This window comes from Eptesicus fuscus, chromosome 5 (genome assembly GCF_027574615.1).
Source record: "Eptesicus fuscus isolate TK198812 chromosome 5, DD_ASM_mEF_20220401, whole genome shotgun sequence".
Classification (NCBI taxonomy): Eukaryota; Metazoa; Chordata; class Mammalia; order Chiroptera; family Vespertilionidae; genus Eptesicus; species Eptesicus fuscus.
This window is the reverse complement of record NC_072477.1, coordinates 6603129-6610019: the sequence shown is the minus strand read 5'-3', so window position 1 is coordinate 6610019 and position 6891 is coordinate 6603129. Positions and strand designations below refer to the sequence as shown.

Below are 6891 nucleotides of genomic sequence, written 5' to 3'. Positions count from 1 at the left end.
CCCCTTCCTAAAGGCTGGGCCGCAGCCACCAATTCGGCCGGCTGCTGGACCGTGACTTGGATGCTCCGGGGACTCCTGAAAGCCCCTCATCCGGGGCTGGGGCCGAGGGGCCTGCATGTTGATGAATGAGGCCAACTCTGCCGTCTGGGGCTGGCTCTCCATGCCCATTCATGGGGACTCCGTTCCCAGGAACTCTGGGTGGATGGGGCCTTTATCAGGGGACCCCCGCTAGACGAGGCTCTGTTCTGCAGTTTCTAAAGGAGTTTTCTAGTCTTTGTTCCTAGTGCAAGCACTCAGCGTGTGTGTGTTGTGTGTGTGTGTTTTGTGTGTGTGTGTGTGTGTGTGTGTGTGTGTGTGTGTGTGTGTGTGTGTAAAACAGGCTGGCTTAAGGGTGCAGCCTCGGTTTCTTGTCCCTGAAATGACCAAGCTGCCCTAGCTCACCCTTGGGGTCATAGATGCACCTCAAGGGGTAGGAAGATTTGAGGAGGTTGGAGGCAACAGGGACACGGGGGACGGAGCCCCTTGTCCCTGCTGCCTGAATCGTCCTGTCCTGCCCCGGACAGCCCCACCTGCCAGGGCGCTGTCAGTCAGCCGCGGGGTCCCAACTGCTGCTCAGACCCACCGTGGGGAGGCAGCATCGTGTTGCAGGTGGAGAGCGCAGGCTGGCTCCCCACAGACAGACAGACAGACGGCGGGCCACCCGCCTTGGTGCTGCTTGCGAGCCCATTAGTTTCTCAGAGCCCCGTTCGGTTGTTTTGCGTCGTTGCTGTTGTTTTAAATCTATTACATGACTGATGTGGTGAACATGTTTGGTAAAGTGGTATTTACACGTGTGTTGCAGCCCCTGCGGCATTTCATGGCCGCTTCGGAAGAACTCACGCACACTAAGAAATCATGCAAAGAAAGGTTTCTGGTTGCGGGGGGCGGGGGGGGGGGCCGGTGGCTCAGGATATGCTGAGGGTGGGTGTGCAAAGCCGCCCACCCTCGTCCCTCACCATCCAGAGGCCTGGGGTCTTCAGCCCCATGAGGGGCAGGCTGGCTGGGGAGGGGGTCCTGCTGAGGAGGGGGTTGTCCCAGGCCCCTGTCGCAATAGCTCCCTAGACTGCAGACCCACAGAGACCCCCTCCCTCGCCACGCCATCAGAAGCCAGGGCGTGAGGCTGGGGCTGCAGAGACAGGGGCAGCTGCATTTGCCGCAGAGAAACAGGCGGGGCGTTCGGGGGGTGTGGGGGGGGGGGTGGCGGGGGGCCGGGGGAGGAGGACATGTCTGACCAAGCCTGGCTTAGAGTAAACAAACCCAAAATTCAGAGAGAGGAGTCTTTGTGCTCGATGGCCGTGGAAGTTCACTTCTGTGAAAAAGGCTACACACAAGTCATGCTCCCACCAGGGCAGGCTGCGCCCGGGCACAAAAACCTCCTTCAGGCTGGGCCCGGCCCAGCAGCGTTTTCTGTGAAATTTAGGAGAAGCCAGGCTGAGCCAGAAGTTCTTCCAGGAATTATGAACCTCTGGAGACTGTAACCACTGTTCCTTCCGAGCCGCCCCTGCCAAAGTCTATAAAATACGAGCCTGAAAAATCTGCCTGAAGAGCAGTCTGACATTTTATACAGATTTATAAAAAAAGAAAAGGAACTATCACCAAACTTTTCAGGAGAACGCAGTCAGAGCCTGCAGGGCAGCCCCTTCCCGGCCCCCGGAGCTGGGGAAAGGCCGTGTCTCCCCGGGGTAGGGGGTCTGCACTGGGGCTGGGGGCTCTCAGCCCCGCTCACATTGTCCCTGGGCCTTTTTGTCTCCTCGGAGGGGCTCTGAAAGGAGCTGCCTGTCTCGGGAGGAGGGTGCAGCGTCTCGGGAGGGGCCTGGACGGACAGGGCTGCTGATTTTTGCTGGGGATGGCGTGCTGGCTACTGGGCCGGGGCAATCCTTTGTGTTGCTTTCTCTTGGAGCCCGTGGGAGATTTTGATTACTGTTTTGCATATCAGGAAACTGAGGCACAGGACATCTCCGGGACTTAAAAGGACATGCAGCTCTACATCAGGTCAAGTAGCTGGGGTTGTGTTCAAGATGGCCTGCCTCTCAGGGTGTTTCCTACTCTCCACTCCCCCCGACCCCAGGGGAATAAAAGGGACCAAAACCTTGATCATGCTGGTGCCTTTTGTTCCCCCCCAAGGGCGGGTAAATCCTCTACCCCAAGGGTGATGTGCATTTGGCATCCTAGCCCTCCACACCAAAGCCTGCGTTCTTTCTAGAACATTCCACTGTCACTAAGGTACCAGCACCACTCTCAACCCTGTCCTCTCCCCAGAGCTGCCACCAACACCCCAGCTGGTGGCCCTGTTGTCACATGCTAGGATGTTTCTCATGTCCTGGGACCAGTCCCATTTCCCTCGGGGGAGGAGCAGGCCATTTCCAGGCTGGAATTATGCCCCGAAAACCCGCCGCTAGCACTCACAACATGAGATGCTACTACCCTCCATCTGTGGACCCCAGGTTCTGGGGCACGGCACACAGGCAGGGCAGGGCAGTGTGGGGCAGTAGGAGTGCCAGCCTGGGCACCTCCCCAGGCGTGTGTGTGCAGTTCGACGGTATTCTGAGCACTCACCGTGCCGCAGAGCACCCAGCTCCGACCTCCGACACTGCGCATCGCCGGGAACAATATGAGGCGGTTTTCAGTGACGGGACGTCAGATCCAGGCAAAGCAGGGGCCGGCGGCCCTGGACAGGGACAAAGGAGAGGGGCTGATTAACATGTAGCCAGTTTCCTGAATCCTAGAAAAATGCAAAACACTGTCTGGGGCTAGGAAGACCCATCAATGAGGCATTACAATTCTGGGGACCACGCTTTGCTGGACTTTTGAATACATTTGGTCTGGAAGACCGAGGAGAAAGGCATGGAGAGGGGCAGGTAGCTGGTAGGGCTGCAGCAGCAAGCCCGGCGGCAACCGGGGGGGGTGAAGGGGGGGAGGGCACGAGGCTGGGGAGCTTCCAGCCAGACCCTATAGGGTCGTACGTGCCAGGCTAAGGCTCTTGGACCACGTCCCAGAAGCTCCGGGAAGTCAGATGGAGGACTTAAAGCAAAACAGTGATAAGGTCAAAATGGCATTTTAGAAAGACCACTCGGTGAAAATAAACTTTGCAAACTGTTTAGCCCAGCGATCCCACCTCTGAGAACTCGGGGGGAAGGAGCCGTGTTTACAGATTTAGCCGCAGCAGTGCTCCCTGCAGGGTCATTCGCAACAAAACAAAACAAAACAAAACAACACAAAACGGGACCCACGGAGATGTTTCTGCGCGGGCTGCAGTTGAGCGGAATCACATTAATTAAAACCTTGGTTCGTGATCTGCCCTCATTTATCTATGCCAGAAACACTTACATTTTATGTATTCATGTTTGTTTATTTTCTCATCTATTATAACAAGCACCCATGAACCTGTCGGCCACCCCAACGACGGGGACTTGGACCAAAGCTATTGTGCATGCACACGCGCGCACACACACACACACACACACACACACACACACACACACACACACACACCAATGCAAACACGGCTGGGATTTTCGACAGGAAAGGAGAGTCTGATCAGCCGTGGTGCGCACATACCCCGGAATATTAAACAGCTCTTAAAAGGCATGAAAGAGCCAGACCCATTGTCTCCTAATGGACCCTGGTGTTTTGTGCAGGCCTGGATTCATCATGATCTTTTGTTCATAAACACTTTCTCATCACTGGTCGGGGCATGTCCCTGTTTTATGCTAATGTATGCATTCATATATTCATCTTTAATAATGCCATAAACGCTTGGGAGCCCACTCCCCAAATCCAGACATTAGCAATTACTCACACCTGCCTCCACTCCCCGTCCCCACGGGGTGAGGACTGAGAGCTTTCGTGGCAGCGGGGAGGCGGTTAAATAAACTCCGGTGTGCACGGCTCCGGGGAGCCACCGTGTTGTTATAAGGAATGGCGTCGATCTTTATCATTTCCAAGCAGATTCCTGGGTGAAGAAAAACGAGCTGCGCAGAAAGGAAACGTACGGGATGATATAGTTAATGCAAAAAAATAAAGAAAATCATGCACTTCAGAGTTCAATTCCTATCCATATGCAAATGCACAGAAAAATATCTGCAACCATAACCCTGAAACCCGTAACAGCAGCAGTGAATGGGTGGGGGTGGGGGGAGCTAGCGTGGAGGGAGGGCTTGGAGCTGGCTTTTGCTTTTATGGGGAACGTTCATTTTCAGTAACGAGTGTATTAATTATCAATGCATCTCTCCCATAATTAAAACAAACATTTTTTGTGAGGGGGTTATTTTAAAATACAAAAGGGAGGACATTTTGGCTGATGGAGCAGAAGTGGTCATGTATCCCCCCCCAAAACAAGTTCTGCAGACACAGGGGTTCGTTTTATCCCAAAGATCATCCCCTTTTTAACTTCCTGTGCTCTGAAGCCGGAGCTGGGGGCGTTTGAGTGGCGTGTCCGTGACAGGAGGCCAGCAGGTGTGCGCCTGCCGCAGGCTGTGCTTCCCCCCCCCCCCCGGCCCCCAGGCCCCCCAGAGCCGGCTAGCGGGTGTCTGCAATGCACCCATTGGGGAGTCCATTTTCCTTTGCGGTCTTTAAGAGGCCCTGAAAGCTAATGCCCTGGCCCGTGACCTCGGGATTAGCTAACTGGAACATGAATGTGACATGAGATCGGCCGGGGAGAAGGGGACATGGGCCTCAGGGGAGCAGCAACCACGCAGCTCACATGCGTCAGCCGCCGAATGGCTTGCTGGCAAAGAGCCGGCCTTGCTGGGTCCCCCGACAGCTCGGTCCCCGTGCAGAACCCACAGCTGCCGTGTTTCCTCCCCGTTCTAACCCAGAGGGGACGTGGCGGAAGGACACGGGTATTTCTAACGGCTCAGTTTCATGAGAATGGGGCCAGCCTTGCAGGTGTTTGCCCCCTTCATGTCCGCTGTAGGACATGGCACCCCTCTCAAGCATGGGGCTGCATGCGCCCCCTGTCATCTACAGATAAAGGCACAGACTGAGGCCCCGAGACCCCAAGAACACAACACTAAGCCAGCTTTGAACCCAAATGAGTCTCAACCCTCCTGCATCTGCACATAGCAGCGACCGGGTTCATCGGGCAGAGTCCCTCGTCCTACACAGATGGGGGCCTTCTAGAACTTTCCTCCCCTCTGTCCGGCAGAGACCTGCTTTTGACCTTGACTTTGTGCAGAAGAAATGGGAGCGCAGGTGAACTAGTCCTCTGCCCAGTGACCAGCTCTGTCGCCTTCCCACACGAGAGGCTCTGCTGCCTATTACACAGCATTTTATTCCGGGAGAGGCTCGTCCAGTGTCTGAAATCGTTTTTCAGATGCAAAACATATTTATAATAAATAAAAATAAAATGCCATACCCAGATTGCAGTTACCTGTACCACCTGCAGACTGGGGCGATTCGCTGTGAAGACGGCCAACTCCTCCTATAGAAATCTAGGCACTGTCAATCAAGTTGTTAGTTGATGCAAGAGAAGTCCCTGGGGACCCAGGGCTGACCCTCCTGATCCCTGTTCCCCTTGTCTTCCCTCTGGCTTCTACACAAATGAGAAGGGCTTTCAAAGGGACAGTTAAGGGACAGATCCACCTAAAGTAAGAATCATTTTTACGTGTTGAGTACCTACTGCGTGCCAAGCATTTCATGTTATTTCATTTAAGGCAGCAAGGCAACACTTGAAGCAGGAGGGGGGCCTATAGTCACTGGTTCAAGGTCACTCACTCCTCCCGGGGATCATGCCCTCTCTGCCCCTGTGCAGGCCCCGTAAGCCCCAATCACAGTTGTCAGCACCTTTTCATATCAAAGTGAGAGATTTTAACTCCTCCCTTGATTACCTATGACAGGCAGAGGAATTGCAGGATTCTGGATGTTTCACTATATTATTTTACGACTGTAGAATCCCCACCTCCTCAAGGCCCCTACCTCCCCAGAAAGACTGTCAGTGTAACAGGGCAGGCACACATACCTGTTCTGCTGGGAGGTCAGCGTAGGAGGTCCTTGCACCGCTCTGGGTAGGTGTGCCGCACCCTGGCCTCAGGACCCCCACCGACTCGCTGCCCTCCAGGGGGCAGCGAGCCTCGGCTGTAGAACCAAAGGCTCAAATTAGTTCCATTCTGAAGGGCTCACATATTTACAAATTGTTCAAATATATAAATCAGAAAAAAATAAATCCTTTACAGACCTTTTATTCCATCCCAGGCCAGGCATCTGCTCCCTTCCTAGGAGAAAGCCACCGCCTCGCCTCTGGCCACCTGGGAGGAAAGAGAAATTACTCGTGGGTCCAGCCAGGACGCAGCCCACCTGTCCCAGCCTCCTCCTCCTCCTCCTCCTCCTCCTCCTCAGGCCCCACTGCTACCAGCAGCCCTACTATGTGCTGAGGGAGGGTGGGCGAAACACTATGAGGGTCCCCCAGGATGTAGGTGGGGTTCTCAGGTGAGGGCGGGGCCACCAGCCTGGGCAGATGCTACTTACAACTGCCTTGGAGTCAAAACTCAGAGAGCTTAGAGTTTCACTCAGAGTTGCGCAGAGGCTGGGCCCACATCAACTCTGAAGTACACTTGCTAGAGAGAAAAATGGGGGTGCAGCAAGAACAGGGAGCTGGACACTGAGTGCCAGTGTGGCCCTCCACATGAGTGGCTTGAGGTGCGTCCTGGGCTTCAGATTCCCCTCTGGAAAATGGGGATAACAAAGGCAACACCTTCGTGGGTTGTTATAAAAAGTAAGAGAATTAAAATAGTGCCCTGGCCAGGCTGGTGTGGCTCAGTGGTTGAGCATCAACCCATGAACCCAGACAGCGCACATGCCCAGGTTACAGACTCAATCCCCAGTAGGGGGCGTGCAGGAGGCAGCTAAAGAGAT

General features: G+C 54.7%; 1 non-coding gene across 1 annotated transcript; it reads right to left on the bottom strand.

The window, feature by feature from the left end:
- Positions 1–3653: 3653 nt before the first annotated feature.
- Positions 3654–3730, bottom strand: LOC114227533 (small nucleolar RNA SNORD112). The gene has a single exon (XR_003613580.1). It is a non-coding gene; the product is annotated as a small nucleolar RNA SNORD112 (small nucleolar RNA).
- Positions 3731–6891: the final 3161 nt, after the last annotated feature.